A 17762-nucleotide genomic window follows, 5' to 3' on the forward strand; every position below is an offset into this window, starting at 1 on the left:
AAATATGCTCTCCACTCACTTGACGTTACTTTATTTAGAAGGAACATTTGCAAAAGGCTACTCCATTGGTTCTATGTTGTTTTGAATAGCAAAAACGGCTAAACGTATATCATTATTAAAAGTGATTTATCATGTCCGGTCCTTAGATTAAGTGACAGCACTTTCAAATTACAGCAATTTACTTTTTTTCAAGTTCGTTAACTTAAAGCGAGAAGGTACAGAAAAAAAAAACACACACACACGAAATATTTTCATAGTGTGCGGCTTCATTCGCGACACCACGCAAACTTGATTTTACAAAGAGGCAAGAATCCATTGGCCGTTCAAAAAAGTGGTGGATTTTATAACCTACTAGCATATATATGTATGTATATAAATGCATGTGTATATATGTATGTATGAAGATATATACACAAAATTTATATATATATATATAATTATATAATATATATATATATATATAAAAAACAAACACAAACACACACATATATAACATCGATAATATATCCATAGATATTATATATATATATAGATAATAATATATATTATATATAATATATATAAGATTTTATAGATAGATAATAGATATATAATATAATATAAATATATATAATATATTATAATATATATATATACATATATATATGATCAAACAAACACCCATATATAACAACACACCACACACCCACACACACACTACACACACACACATATATATATATAATATATTAATCAAATATATATATATATCATATATATATATCTATATATTACACATACACACACACAAACATCCTATATACATATATATATATATATATTATATATACTATATATATAATATGATATATTATATATATATATATAATATTATTAATATAATACTATAATATATATTATTAATAATATATATATAATATATATATAGATTATATATATAGATATATATACAAACACCACCATAGATACACACACACACCACACACACACACACACACACATATATATATATATATATATAATATTATATATATATATATTATATTATATATAGATATATATCACACATACACGCACACACACTGAAATAAGTCGTTTTCCATAATGAGGAGCGAACACGAAGGAAAATAAGACAACAGTCACAACCACATTCAACATGTACTGCCGAATCAAGAATGAGAACCCTGAGCGGTAAGCTTCATAACATAAACTCATCAAGCACTTTTGACTAGAAGACGCACCAACACCTTATTTATCCCCCTTACAAACGTTATTATTTCATCAACTTTCATACCTCATCTAACAACCTCTTTTTTTGTGCTTTCTACCCTCATTTCAACTCAGAACTCAACAAATGTCATATTTTTCACTAGCCTACTGTCCTTCATTCTCTCCACGTGACCAAACCTCAGAAACTTTTGAGCCATTTTTTCATACATGCTACCATTTTTTTTTCTTTTTGGTATCTTCACGCATATAGATTTTCAACTTTTACATACATCAGTATCACATACCTCAAAATACTTCATCGGAACTGTTTCTACATTTTTCAATTATTTCCATTCCATATCCCACCTCACTTCTGTAAATGAGAAAAGGTTCAAAAATCCTTAAGCACTGTTCAAATTGTTACTTCCACAAATAATCCTCTTCTATTCTCCTATCTCTGCTACTTATCTCTCCGCTCATCTAAACATCGTCGGCACACACACAGATAATATATAATATATATAATATATATATATATATATATATATATATTTATATATATATATAAATTGTCCGTCATTTGAATGTGTATATAGCATATTCTATATAATATAATATATATATATATATAATTATATATATATATATATAATACACACCACACACACACCATTCAAATGACGGACAATTTTACCTTACATTTGAACATTATTCACACATTACCTAGATGCGTGCAAAATAAAAAAAAAAAGAAATAAAGAAAAACAAAGAATTTTTGAAGGAGTTCGGGCTACTCCACAGTTTGATCAATATAATTATCCTTCGCTTCTATTAAAAAGAAAATAAATAAATAAATAATTGAAATCTATGGAGAAATCTACAAGTTGCTGTATAGTATCCAGTTTTACTGTTTATCATTCAACTTCATACAGTAATTATATTAATATTAATCAACACATATAGGGTAAAAGGAAATCTCTCTGTCAAGAAGTAACAATATTTTATTCGAGGTATATTGACAAAACCTTGAAACATTCTGTTCCGTAGTTTTTTGGTGGACAGAGAAACAAAAACCTTTTCTTTTGTCCTCCTACGCATAGTGTGTACAGCAGTGACAACCGTTTTTCAAATGCCAAGGATTGGAAATTCTTTTCTGTTGTGGGAATTCCATGAGCCGCTATTGTTGGGTAATTCAAAACTTTAATACTGAGTAATATAATAACAAGTACAATATAATAATAATAATAATAATAATAATAATAATAATAATAATAATAATAATAATAATAATAATAATAATAATAATAATAATAATAATAAAATCTACTATGTTGCACTGGAATGGTAATTTTATTCTGATTAGTGATTACACCATACACAATATTTCAAAAATAAAATTTTTAATCCCATTAAATGTACATGTAAAACTGACTTAAGAGGCGCGTACGTACGTTGTTTCAAAACATTCTACCTTTACCAATACGCAACTCAACTTAAAATCATGAGAGGGAAAGATCGTTTACAGTAAATCTTCCTAAAAGACTTTATCACTCCATCCCCCTTGGTATTAAGATATCACATGAAAAGATTAAAATCTCTAAAAATGCAATTGGTAATTTAAATGAATAAAAAAAATAAAAAATAAATAAAAAAACATAGTTACTGTTGCTAACGGCACAATATGACACCCGACCTCGTAACCCGAGTGGAGGGACCGGAGTGTTTCTTTTTTCTGTATTATTTTCGTTCGTAAATAATTCATTTTCAAATTAATTTTGGAGGTTAATGAATTATAATTTGGGATGGAAATGATAGGTTTCATTATTTCGCACAAGTATTCTATTTTTATTCTTTATCTTTTTTTTTTTTTATCTCGCACAAGTACTATTTCCTTTTATCTCGCAATAAAATGGGGCACATTGTAGGTTAATATTGTTTTCGTATCTATCAGCGAATAGAACTAGCTTGCTCAAACGTCCAGTTTTTACAACATAGCAAGCAGATATGCTCGGGTAGAGGAGCATCGATTTATGCTCCGCATAGACTGCTTGCATAGATAGCCGTTCCCTCTCTTTCGGCATCGAGCAAGCAGGCAAGCGCTCCCGACGGTTGACAATGAATGCATCGTTCTCTTCAAAATGGCCGTCGCATTTCGTCTGGCGTTGCAACGGCGCTCGACCGAACGCTGAAATTCACTTCCTTTTCTTCGAACGCGCAACTTTTTCTTCGGCGTTCACGAAAATTCCAGGCAATGCCTCTCATACCCAAGTCGCCAGAAATGCCCTCTGGAACCTCTCTGCCTCTTCATGCCTCAGCAGACAATTCCCGTTCGTCTTCCCAAACCCCCCTAACTCCCTCTATTCCACCCCCTCCTCCTCCTCCTCCCTCACAACAGCAGCCATTCGCCTCCACTCCCCCGAGAGAGAGAGAGAGAGAGAGAGAGAGAGAGAGAGAGAGAGAGAGAGAGAGAGACTGATGCTGACTGTGGACCACACCCCGCGCTGCTCCCATATCTGATAACAATCTCGGATGGAAGGTTGTCCAAGTTACTTGGGATAGGTCATAAGTTCACTTGGTACTCTTGAAGAATAGAAAAAAAAAAAAAACTCGATCAGAGAGCTATAGCAGGTAAGATAATGGAAAAAACTTTATTTAATAAAAAAGAAAAAAAATCAGCACCAAAAGCCAATTATTTTACCCAACTGTGGTAAAACGAAAATCAACTGTTCCAGTGCAATTCCAGCACCGTCATGAGAGAGAAAGCAGAATGAAAAGAGAGAGAGAGAGAGAGAGAGAGAGAGAGATGTTGTTGGAGAGCAGATAAGCTCTGTAAACGGTGGTATCGAGTGTCAACATGCTGTAATACGATGTCGGGCAAGCGAACGCGGAGTCATCCCTTGGCACAGGCGAAACGCCCTGGAAGAGAAAAGGACATGCCATTGCCATGTTTAGGCACGAAAGGAAGGTCAGAGCTTCTTCCTGGAGATCTCGGCCTCCCCCAGATGGGGGTTGGTTGCTTCTAGGACACTGTTTCGACGTGAAAGGGAACCGCTCAAGTGCCCCTCTCGTCTGTGGGTTTCACGTCAATTAAGAATGATGACGATAATGCGTCATACAAGTAATACTATATATGAATGAAAACGATTAAAAACATAGCCCACCTATTGGCGATACATACATACATATACTCACATTATTTCTCTATCATATTAAATATATGTATATATAAATATATATATATATATATATATATATATATATATATATATATATATATATATATATATATATTATACACACACACACACACACACACACACACACATATATATATATATATATATATATATATATATATATATAATATAAAATAACAAAGGAAATATATATATATATATATATATATATATGATATATATATATATATATGTATATATAGATATATGTGTGTGTGTGTTTATGTGTTTTGTCTACAGGCATTCATCCAGACAGTTTTCAAACTTTCTGTTCATATTTAATAGCAGGTTTATAACGTATTATTGTAACTATCATCTTTCAAACACATTTGGGAAAATATAGTAAAACTAATGGTTGAACTGTATGCTTAAAGTTCTTTTCTCTGCTGCAATCATTATAATGCATTTACAAACAAACAAACAGACAGTTGCGATAGTTCAAAATTTTGATAAATCTACGACCCAAATATGAAACAAATTTCTTACAGCAAGTTCAGTCACGGTTTTGGAAATGGAGCAAATGAAAATAATCTAAAATGACCACTAAGAGAAACGCAACAAAAACCTGTACACTCCAACTGCAACAACAACAACACCATCTAGAACAACTACTACTATTAACAATAACAATAATAACAGTATAACGAGGACGTTCATCACAAATAATAATAAGTGTTGGCACCGTTGTACTTATCGATAACTGCACCAATATCATAAAAAAAAAGTTTTAACTAAATTTCGCGTACTTTTAAGCACCTTGAGCACTTAAATCCTCAAACTAAATTAAACTGTCTCGAAAGTAACCGATCTGAAATGACTTTCCTCTTCAAATAGCTTGAAACATGATTTAAGATGTACACTAGAAACTCACGAGGACAAAATTGAAAAATATATTTCGTAGAAAAATTCGTTCACCAGAGAAGAAAATGCGCAAGAAATACCCATCAAATGCCCAAAGTAAACGAAGGACACTTGAAACAATGAACTTTCCTGAACTCAAGATCCAGCCATTTGCCTGTGAAATGAGTTTCAGGGAACGGAGCTTCCCCGAAGTTGATGAAACGACAGGATACAACAAAATGTAGCCAGATACTGAGGTTCTTTCGCATCCTCCAATAACATTTGCCCAATTCGCAGTATTCCCCGACAACTCATACCCTATTCTCTCCCCCACCCCCCCACAAAAGCCCCCGGACGAACATATTCATCGCACAGACAAGAATAACGATCAGACGTTAATTTCGACTTGGAACATTAAAATGGCATTAATATCCTGTATATTTATTTATTCTCTCTGCGTGACGCTCATCGGACCAGGAAAAGAAAAAGAAAAAATAAATAAATAAAAATAGAAGACGCGAGTAGAGTTGTGCCCAACTCCACAACCCGGGGAGACACAGCATGGCTTAATAGGAGCCTCGAACATAAATTCCACACTATTTTCCATTTACCAATTTGCAACAGCGTCGTTAGAGCCAATTTCTAGTGGCCAGGCAATAATTCGAATATATTTTGACAGCGGGAAATGGGACTGTATACCCTCATTCAGACAGGGACAAAAACCAAACAGCGCCATCTATTGTTTTAATGGACTCCCTAAGCCCCGGTACAAAGGAGGTGGTACATTGCAAATACGACGTTTTGTAATTGTAAATGAATATCATCAAGCGGTCTTCAACAATAAAGATGTCGCTAATAAATACTGTCGATTTCCGGGCCCCATCCTTGCGGTTATCCTCTAAGCCAGAGGATTCGATTCCTGGGCGCCGCTGTTCGAAAGCACACCATCTTGTTAGCGAGCTTACGGGAGCCTGCGAGGGCCCTCCCGGTTTCCACCTCCGGGGGCTGCTGCCGCTGTCGACACCAAAGTCGTCATTTCGATCCTCGGGAACTCGGCGCCACCCACCCAGTGACGTGGAAAGCAACTTTAATATTCGCTGGTAAACCATAATAAACTGGTCATTCATTAGAAAAAAGTAAATGTATTTTTAAACAACAACCATCATAAATATTCGCAAACGAAAGGCAGGATTATCCTTCTGTGACGAGTATAGTTCTAATTATTCTTATGAAAAACATCGAGGAACAGTATCGGCAAGGACGATCAAATAGTGAATATTCGTATAATACAAGAAGTGAATAAGCAGTGATAATATTACCTTTGAACGCTCGAGAACTGTACGTTTAAAAGAAAACTGACATCAGAAAATGAACACAAGCATCAAAGAGTGACAGTCGAAAAGCGGCCCCTCACCGGAAAACGTTTTGTGTTCGTGTGGTTACAGTTTCGTTGGAAACGGCGCCATTCTTCAGATCTGGATCGGTTATGCTTTAACAAGTGTGTAACTCGGTGACTATTCACAACGGAGTCTTTTGTGCCTTGTTTGCTTTAACGATTGGCTGGACCGTTTAAATGAATGAAAATGGGTTTTTAGTGAAGAGCCCTGTGGTCAATTGCAGAGAGGGCGCTTGCAATTGCGAGTCAATGTTTTGCCGCTGGTCTGACCATCTACGGAAAATACATTGTGGCTCAGTGAATAACTGCTTCATAAATGGTTTTAGTATCTACATAAAAGGCATTTGTGCTGTTGTGAGTAAAATGGTTAATTCCAAGTGTGATCTTTTACAGGAAAAAAAAAACACGCTTTGCTTCGACGATTACGAGCTATGGCAGTTGTACAGATATTCAAAATTACACGTTATGGTGCTTCTATCACTTGATGGCTCGTTCCGGCAGGACCAGTTCAAGTGGCTGTAGTCCTAACTTCAGTCCTCAGATTGTCGTGCTCTGCGATTTATTTTCTCCGAAATTTGAATTTTATCTACATATCATTAAAAAGAAAGAATTTCGAAACTTGCAAAAACAAAAAGGCACTAATAGGATGACTAGATTTCCACTGCAGCAGCAACCCAAGCCTCTCACCCGCCCGCTACCCACCCAGAGGGAGGAGAACCACTCCTCTATATAAAAAAAAAAAAAAAAAAAAAAATCATATGCCCCAATTTCATTGCTGCTGGGTTCGAAGGTTTCTACCCGTCTACTATCCTAATTATTATCATGAGTCAATAAGTGCATTATTGCTGCCGAAGGTTGACGGAAATATTTTAATTTCCATAAAAGTAAAATTGTTAACATTGTTCCGGCAGTTCTAACATTTAGACTTACTATAATCGTTATTTTTATTAGAAATAGAGAAATAAATCCACAGCTCAAAAGCTTTCGAGAGCTTTCCTTGTTCGCTTTGTCATTAACTCCAGCTTTAGTGAACACACAAACTACATATATATATATATATATTATATATATATATATATATATATATATATATATGTATATATGTATAGATATATATATAATATTATATATATATTACTATGTATATATATATATATATATATATATATATATATCTATATATATATCTATATATATATATATATATTATGTGTGTGTGTCTGTGTGTATACAAGTATATATTAAGATATTGTTAGTCGTTTTGACTTAATCCACAAGAATGTGTCCACGATAATAATAATTAGTAATAATAATAATAATCAAGCAAATTCACTTCAAAACACAGAACTTCAAATTATTCATCACATATTAATATTTTTTTTCTATATATATTCTGTTCACAAAGAACTGTCTATTGCCATGAATGTCGATTGTTAAGACTAACAGGGAAATATAACACATACCAGTATTTTTTCACGTAATAAATAAGTAAGTTATCACCTTATAAATTTGCATTTATCTTTGAGTCCCCACAAAAGAAATTTGCATTACAAATGAGTCTCCTATACTTTAGTTGACAAGAAAGGTAAAACCAAAAATCGTAAGGATAATACATTTAAATAATATACGAGAAACGAGACTCTTAATATTTAATTTAATCTGACTGCATAATTCGCCAAATGAAGAATCGACAAGTGCGTGTTTTAAACTGCCTTCAAAAACAAAACAATGAGACTAAATTTAATAAAGAATTATCGAATGAAAACCTCTGCATTGATAACTTAATGTCCAAGTTTTTTGGTGATTGATGCCATAAATGTTTTATATAAATCTGTCAGGAAATAAATACCAGCGATGTAAAATTCAAAATCATCGCAATAAATTCGAACAAAAGCACTATTGTGCGTCACAAGTAATGTGAATCTTTAATCCTCCAAATTTTATTCGATGAGTAAAGTGCAAATTGTATTTCAATTTTTAAATATACAACTTCCGCATTCTATTAGTTTTGAAATGAATGTCTTCACCAGAGTAAGATGAAACCAAAATGATTAGACAGATACTTATGCAAATGAATAAATAATATACATTCCAAATGTAAAACAGATACCCAAATAAAAGAAAAAGATAAGAGATTTTTCAACATCGCTTTTATAATAATAGTGACAAAGGAACCTCCAGTACCTATCCATAATTGAATGATCTAAAATAATAAATGAAAAATCATAATACAAATAAATACACTAACAATGATTTCTCTTAATATTAAAACACTTTAATAAAATCAGAAAGTCTTTAGAAAATTTCTGTAGCCACAGAAATTTTTCGTTTTACTTTTTTTATGGAAATCTACTCAAACGTGACAAAAGACTTGACTGTTAGAATGAATTCAAGATAAAAGCCATAAACTGCAAACCTTTTTTTGGTGGAAAAGTGATATCGTCTACACTGACCTGGCTCAAAGTAACCTGAACCACATATTTTGATATTTTGATGTTTATAAATTGCCGAGAAACTTATTTTTTTCTGAAGTAATATATGTATATTAAAATATATATATATATGTGTGTGTGTGTGTGTGTGTATATATAAACACACACACACACACACACACACATATATATATATATATATATATATATATAAACGCACATACATAAGTGCATGTAATACATGCATACACACACATAATACGTACACACACACACCACACACACATATATATATAAATATATAATATTAATATATATATATATATATATCATATATATTATATATATTATATATAAATATTAAACGCGCATACATAAGTGCATGTAATACATGCATACGCACACTATATATATAATATATATTATATATATATATATATATTTATATATATATATATATATATATATATAGATATATATATATATGATATATATATATATATATATATATATATATAGCCGTAAAGACTACAGGAGATAAGTCCAATGATTTCTATTTGTTTATTATGGCATCTAATACTTTTAAATCTTTTTTGGAGAGTAACTATATCTTAGCTTCAATTGATTTCATTTAATTAACGAAATAGGTATTTTTGGCGTACTTCTTTCTCTCATTTTACCAAGAGTGGGCCCCCCCCCCCTTGTATCTACACCTGCTAGCATTAAAAGAATTACTTGCATTTATCTAATTTCACTAAAAAGCCAGTGACATACGAGGTACTAATATTTTCATCAGTTATTCTGGCAGTATAAAAATTCCAGGGTCACTGACCAGGCTGATCTATAAAAGCCTAATCCACGAGTAATAATAATAAGAAAGAGAGAGAGAGAGAGAGAGAGAGAGAGAGAGAGAGAGAGAGAGAGAGAGAGAGAGAGAGAGAGAATGCGTCGACTTCATTTACAATAGCAGTAACATTTCGCAAGAGGAAAAAATAAATATTTACAACTATGTTCACGAATAGAAACATGAGATGAGATAATTATTAATTTTACACTATTTTGTTTTCGGGCATTCTGCTACTACTACTACTACTACTACTACTACTACTACTACTACTACTACTACTAATAATAATAATAATAATAATAATAATAATAATAATAATAATAATAATAAACGACTTCAATGACACTGCATCACGGCAGAATTTTTTTTTCATAAATGTGCTTGGAAGAAAAATCATAATTTGAATGTTAAAATTAAAAGATTTTCGATAAACTTAAAAGTTATCCTAATCTGTTAATAAAAATTATTACAAATTTTAAATGAGTAAAGAAATACGCAATCATTAATTAAAATATTACAGTAAAAAGTATATTAATACATTAATGACGAAATATTTGACAAATAAGTTCCAAACCTGGAACAGATAACCAAACTAACATTTTAGTACAACGCATTGTGTTTTTAGAAATATCTCTTCACTTTCGTAAACAAAAAACTTTTATTGACATGACCATTTGATTCGACAAAAATAAGACACGAACTAGGGCCACGTAAATAATAATAATAATAATAATAATAATAATAATAATAATAATAATAATAATAATAATAATAATAATTATTATTATTATTATTATTATTATTATTATTATTATTATTATTATTATTATTATTATTATTATTATTGAAGAGGGTAATGCAATTACTTGAAAAAACAGAAATATAATCAGAAAAAACCGCCACGCACTAAAAAAAAAATCTAATCACGTTCCTTTAGGAGAAATTGATAAAGTGAATAACGACAGCATTGTTTGTCGCAAAAATCAAGTGTTTCACGGCACTAGTTGCAAATAAAATGAAATCCGTGTTGATGGCAATGCCTCTACCACACGGCAGTATCTATTCCCCGCGATATCAAGTCTAAATAAGTGACAGTGCTCCACTAAGGCATTCACTGATTGACCTTGGTGTTATGTTAATGTAATAAGTTAAATAACCTAAAATAAAATAAATTATAGAAAAGAGACTTAAAATAAAAATAAGACTTATAGAAATTAAAATATAAATAAGAATGATAACGTTAAAAGAATGGGAAAAAATAGTACAATAAAATAGATAACAATAATATTAATAATAATATTAATACAGTATGGAGGGAGGTGGAGGAGGAGGAGGAGGAGGAGGAGGAGGAGGCGAAAACGACGCTATAGTGAAACTTCCTGTCCTAACACACAATTGTTATCCGGGTGTGTATAAGTGTATGTCCGAGTACACTTATTTCTGTCTATCCTCCGAAGTAGCTTCCAAGTATATTCATTTTGATTAGACAGAATCCGACCTAATTTAATCGAAGATAATAATTGCTTGGCAAAGAAAAATTTAAAAATTTATAAAGATATCTTATAGCGTCCGAAATAAAGTTGCTTCACACAAAGGACGAGTAAATAAAAATAACTATTCTTATCTATAACGCCGTCCTTGACAAGGAGCGTTATAGCAAGTTTACCATTATAGAAAATATAAAAATATTTATTCAACATTCAAAAGAAAATGTATAATCATAAATCGGCATTTTCATCAATGACTCAATCAGAAAAACGTTAATAATTTAATCAGCACCTTTCATAATTGGGGCAATATACAAACTAAATAACTCAATATACAAAAATCTGTTGACAATTTCCAGTGGCAGAGAACTTGGTTTGTTTATTAAACTAACAATTAACTTTAAAGAACCATTTAATAAGGACCTATCTATATTGAAAAAGACACCACGTTGTAATAGAAGTCGCCATTCAAGATAGATATAACCCTAATAAACAGTAAACAAAACATACGATCTAATAAAAATGTAAACAACTGATAAAATACTCCGGCTTTGTATCTAAATCTATTAGTTTTCCCCATGAGAGAAATGGGAAAATAAATAGCGACACTTGACAATACCTGTCTTCATAAACATACGCTGTTTCCCGATACTCAGGAACTCTGCAAAGAAGAAAAATAAAGAAATAAATACTGATAAACATCCTAAGCCTGTCCACATTTGCTTGTTTATATGAATGACCGCATTCACCACATATCAAATAAAGTTGCGTGCGCGGGAAATCCTTGAAATCTTATAATACAATATAAATGAACAAAAACATACTGGCATGTATATAAAGAGCAAATTTTAGTCACGGAAGCGAAATATTGTCCTGTGCTGAGATGTAAATCAGATAGAGAATGAGTAAATGAGTGAAACGCACTAAACAATAACGTATATAAAAAGAAAATCATGAATAACGCCCAAAACAAAATCCTCGTTTTCTGTGGAAGGTGATATCGCCGCTATTGGTTCCGGTATTAGTTATTAGATATACTCTTTTAGGTTAATATATCAACAACAAAACTCATATTCGTATCGAAGTAGGGCGCCGAGCAGAGGTGGAAAAAAGGGGGCGAGTATTCTTGCAATCCTTTCATTTTTCTTTATATGAAGAAACATAAGAATTGAATTCTTGTCTCATACAATTTGGCTGCAGAGAATTAGATGCTACGCAAAACTTCCATTCATGTTTACATTAAATGAAAGGCTTATATTGAGTGATTTCGATCTCAAAAATGAAAAGACAGTTGCATTCGTGTTTATTCCATGTGAAATCGCGTCATTTTAGGGGTCAGTGCCCCCAGTAGTAGCGTATTCACTGATCTGATCTTGGCGTTATATTAGCGGAATGAATTAAAATAAGAAGAGAAATAAATAAAACAATGAAGTAGAAAGTACGGAAAAAATAAGAAATATAAATTAAATTGGGCAGAAAATAATAATAATAATAATAATAATAATAATAATAATAATAATAATAATAATAATAATAATAATAATAATAATAATAATAATAAAATTATCCAGGAACGTAAATTTATTTCTATCCTCCAAAGTAGTTTCTAAGTACATTCATTTTGATTCGAGTGGAATCCAACCTGATTTAATGCGAAAAATAAAATTTCCAATACATAATAAAATTATAAAAATAAATGAGATTAAATCAAAGCAGATTCCCTTTCTATGACGGCGTTCCTGATAAGGAGCATGAGAGTGAGCTCAGCTTCACATTATAAATAATTAAACATTCGGAATAAATATCTATAATGATAAAACGGAATTTTCATCAATGAATCAGCCAGGAAAAATGTCAGTAGTAAGTGCATATCATAACGACAGCAATAAACAAAAGAAATAAAGAAAGAAAATAATAAAAAACATAATGCTAATTACACTTATTATATTTAAATTATATTTAAATGGCCAGTTAATTAAGACCCATCTATACTGAAAAAGAAATTCACGTTGTGATAAAAGTAGCTATTCAAGATAGATATAAGCCTAATAAGCAGTAAACAAAACATACGATCTAATAAAAATGTAAACAACTGATAAAATACTCAGGTTTTGTGTCAAAATCTATTAGCTTTCCCGAGAGAGAAATGGGAAAATAAATAGCGACACATGACAATACCTGTCTTCATAAACATGATGTTATTTCCGGATACTCGGGAACACTGCTAGAAAAAAAAATATTGAAAAAACTCGAAAACTTGTTTATATTTGTGATCATATACGAAATTGCTAAATCCAACATATATCAAATAAAGTGACGTGCATGAGAGGTCTTTGGATGTTTATAATACCATATAAATAAGCAAAATACATAGATTGGCATGTATATAAAAATCCCATGTCTTCCAGTAACAGGAGTGGAATAATGTGTTCTACTGGGATGTAAATCAGATAAGAGACTGAGTGAATGGGTGATACTCAATAAACACGATCGTATATAACAGGAAAATCACGAATAACGCCTAAATTCCTCGTTTTCCGAGGAAAGTGATATCACCCGTATTGGCTCTGATATTAATTATTTTAGATTTTTTTTTTTTAAGGGAATTGCCTGCAACAAAATTCCTATTCATATCGCGGCAAACCACCAAGCAGAAGGGGAAATGAAGGGGTCCGAATTCTATCATTCTTGTCTTTTATTTCTGAGTCAGGAAACAATAATTGAATTCTTGTCTAATAAAAAAAATGGCTGAAGGGAATTAGATGCAGTACAAAACTTTCATTCATGTTTACAGTAGAATAAAATATTAACCTGAGAAACTTAGATCTTCCAAAAGAAAAATCAGCCACATTAACGGTTCCAATAAAGACATTTTCGAGTGGTAGCTTAAAAATTATATCAGAAATAATGACTTTCTCCGAGGTTGTCATTAAAATGACCTTTGCTATTTCCGAGCAATCCTTTTCTGTATCAGTAAACAGCCAGACTAGATTATTATTATTATTATTATTATTATTATTATTATTAATTTATTATTATTTTATTATTATTATTATTATTATTATTATTAGACATAAACAAATATTCATATAAAGCATGTCAAAAAGGGCATTAACTTGCTATGGAATATTGTAAAAAGTAGAGTAACTTTTAGAATATTTCAAATGAAAGATAAGTGCGTGTGGAAGCAGACCATTATTAGCTTTAAAAATCTTCCACTGTTTATACATCATTAACTAATAAACAATATGACATTCAATCTTTCATATAAAGAAATCCGTTCACACACAATTACTTCATTTTTCTTAGCTGCGTTTGTGGGTATATGACAGAAAAGAAAGTAATTATCTTCTCATTGTGAATTCCAGAGAGTAAAAGTATGCGTTTTGTCATAAGAACTGGATGAGCGCTACACGACCGGACGATCTCTTTCTCTATGAATCTAAAGTTGCCCTGGCTGCAGTTTTCTTTTTCCATGAAGACACTACATTTTAGTGTCTTTGGAACAAGTGGTGCCAGGTGTTTATCCAAGATCCTTCTGAAAGATATGGGTAGGTCATTGCTCTTTCAACGAGGTCACCAAAACGCACCTATATATATATATATCTATATATATATATATATATATATATATATATATAATATTATTTCCCTATACACACACACACACACACACACACACACACCACACACACATATATATATATATCTTTATAAATATATAATTATATATATAATATATAATATATATATATATATATATATATATGCGCACTCATAGATCTTTCATATTCATAGATATCAAACCCTAAAACATTGTTTAACATCGAACTCACTATACCTAGGGAATAACTTACACTTGGTGGGGGCACCAGCATTTATCAATTAGAATTACCGCGGGGTATAAGTTATTCCAAAAGTAGAGCGAATTAGGATCTTGCCTGGACAGTGACCTCCAAGGGTTTTAACCCGGTATGCATCCACCTTTGCGGCGTGCTTAGTATAAGCAAGTTGGGATTACCTTAAAAATGCACAGACAAAAGACTGTAAATATTATATAGATAAGCACCTCCAAGAAATATTAGTCGTAGATAAAGACGCCCCCTTAGCCCTCGGGAGTCCCTATCTAGGACAGATATGTATATGTATAGTGTATGTATATATATATATATATATATATATATATATATATATATATATATATATATAATGTGTATATATATATATACATACACACATAAATATACATATACATATACAATAGATTCGTAGCAAACAAACAGACGATAATGCAAGCGTGGCAATGCATAGGCGCAGGACCTCTACCAAACAGCTAACTTTTGAGCTGTCGAAGTGGATTCCTCTTGCCTGAGGAGGCCTTTTGTTGTAGCGGCCGACCTAGTGCCGTATGGCGACAGAGACAAAAAGACACTTTGTTAATGTTCGACCTCAATTAGCGAAAATTTGATGTCTGCCTCAAATGTGACAAAGGACAAGAACAGGTTTTTCTGAGGTGAAATTACTTTTCCGGTGAATTAACTAGCGAGGCCAACACCCTGCCTCTGTGTGTATGTGTGTGTGTGTGTGTGTGTGTGTGTATGCGCGCGCTCAAGAGCAGAAAAGGAGAAAAGAAAGTAAGGGATTGTATGAAGTATCATCGTGGCGACTACCTTTTTCTCATAAACGATAAAAATTCTTGCAAACATATCAATTAGTTATTAACTTTATTGTGTTATAAATAAAATGGAGTAAAATGACACGCGGAGAACTTTTAGTGTCAATTTATGATTAAAGTCATGATTAACGTAGACAACTGCAATAAATAAATGACCGTACATAGATAACAATGACACCTTTCCCATGAACAATAAAATTATATTGCCACCGATGCAATATAACGTTATTACGAATAATGTGAGGAGACTGGTTCTAAAAACTGCAGTAAATCTAAATTCTTTGTGACGATTGCTTTTCTTGCGTCCCCGCCATGATTAGTACTGGAGGCCTAACCACTAACTATAAGGACATCAGCAATATAATTAGTTCCCGGTTGGAATATACTGTAATTAGCGTTGAAGAACTTTGTAGTTGTTAAGATTTAAATCGTTAATTCATCAAATCGTTCTTTGGCATTGTTTGAACGATTGCGTGAGGTACATCGTTAATGCTTCAGCGGCACACGGTCGCGCCAACGCTCAGTAGATTTCAAACTGAGAAGCTAATTTAGGCACTTTCTTACTGTTATTTAGACTTCCAGACGTCATTGTGAGTCGCTATTTCGAATTTTGACCTTGACGTCGACATTCAATAAAGCTGAAATTGAAGTACAGAGGGAGAGAAAACACAGGTGGACTCGGAGGTAGTTGGCAGCTCCTAGGAACTAGAACGAATATCCAAATCAGGGGAGGAGAAAGCATATCACAGAAATCTTTTAGAATGGTTTATTAGAGCAAATGGCGCAAGTTTCACCAAAAGCGTCTCATTCTCAAGCTGAATATCAGTTGATTGAAATAAAAAGAAGAATATAAATTATTTTTATAATATTTTGAAAAAGACTTAAAAAGAAACAAACCACTAACAAAGGAGAAGAGGGACTAGGAGACAATATTGGAACTATAAATATTAGTTCCAAGACCTATGAAGGATGTGTTTTAACCAAATAGTTGTCTAGTACTTAAAATATCATGAAAGGCTAACTAATTCTCTTCCTTATATTCAATAATAAACTTAATATTTGGGTGAGCCTCATTAATAAAATCCAAAATACATTCAGTCGAATTTTGTCCTTACAATCTTGTACATAGCAAGAGCCATTAAAAATAAAGGCAGGGTCCTGCACTCACAACTGCAAAACTGTTTAAATTCATCCTCGTTAAAACCTTCAAAAAGTGTTAGGAAGCGGAAATTATATATCTGAAATCATCTGATTCGTTTCCTCCAAAAGCGCGTTGGTAAAAAGGGACTCTAGATCGAAACTGACCATAAAAAGCTCATAATGTTGTTTGCGTACTCAATTAATTGTTCATATCGACCACGAAAACGAACAGAAATTTCGTGGCATATATGACGACATCCTTTGAACGTCTATATTTTTATAATGTTTCACTGTTATCTTAACGTCCCTGACTAGCAATTTAATACTTATTTCCCCCAACCTTTTGTCATAATGTATATCTGCGTGCAACCCTACATCCCTTTCTTTGTTCAATTTCGCGGTTTATCATTTCCTTTGGCTGTTTTCTTTCCACTTACTTGCCGCTTCTCGTTCTAGAACCTCAATTCTTCGAACGCTAAGTGGATCTTATCTGTCAAATG

The 17762-nt window shown here is 32.1% G+C and overlaps 1 long non-coding RNA gene across 1 annotated transcript in view; it reads right to left on the reverse strand.

The window, feature by feature from the left end:
- Nucleotides 1-17762, reverse strand: part of LOC135218813 (uncharacterized) — a 452114-nt gene that overhangs the window by 36212 nt on the left and 398140 nt on the right. Inside the window, exon 2 of the long non-coding RNA XR_010315377.1 lies at nucleotides 12067-12108. This is a non-coding gene — a long non-coding RNA (uncharacterized LOC135218813). The remainder of the gene's footprint in view (nucleotides 1-12066; nucleotides 12109-17762) is intronic.

This window comes from Macrobrachium nipponense, chromosome 11 (genome assembly GCF_015104395.2).
Source record: "Macrobrachium nipponense isolate FS-2020 chromosome 11, ASM1510439v2, whole genome shotgun sequence".
NCBI lineage: Eukaryota > Metazoa > Arthropoda > Malacostraca > Decapoda > Palaemonidae > Macrobrachium > Macrobrachium nipponense.